This window comes from Cariama cristata, unplaced genomic scaffold (assembly GCF_000690535.1).
Source record: "Cariama cristata isolate BGI_N322 unplaced genomic scaffold, ASM69053v1 scaffold22009, whole genome shotgun sequence".
Lineage (NCBI taxonomy): Eukaryota > Metazoa > Chordata > Aves > Cariamiformes > Cariamidae > Cariama > Cariama cristata.
Window position 1 is genome coordinate 4,485 of NW_009634330.1, and position 367 is coordinate 4,851.

At 63.2% G+C, this 367-nt stretch overlaps 1 protein-coding gene across 1 annotated transcript in view; it reads right to left on the bottom strand.

The window, feature by feature from the left end:
• Positions 1-367, bottom strand: part of CTSE (cathepsin E) — a 4,351-nt gene that overhangs the window by 3,678 nt on the left and 306 nt on the right. The gene's annotated exons all lie outside the window — the stretch shown is intronic.

Genomic DNA, 367 nt, shown 5'->3' on the forward strand with positions numbered 1-367 from the left:
TGCCCCGCCGCGGGCCTGCGGATGCGGCCGATGTCCTGCAGTCCCCATGTCCACCCTGAGGGTCCCAGCACTGCCAAGGTACCGGTCCAGAGCCCCCTTCCCTGCATCCCTCACCACAACGCGTTCTAGCTGAGGCGCAGTGAAACGGGGGGACTTGCTCTGTTTTAGGAGACCGCAAATCAAGGGCAAAGACAGCAGGAGAGCACACATGCCCCAGCGCAGGCCTGCCCGTGGCCATGGGATGGGCAGGAGCTCAACGTGACTGATGGAAAAGGATCTTCAGGCTGGGAGAGGGGACCGAGGTCAAGGTGAATTCATGCCGGCATTTTCTGCCCCGTCTGCTTGCAGGGACCTCGGCTGCGGCCAG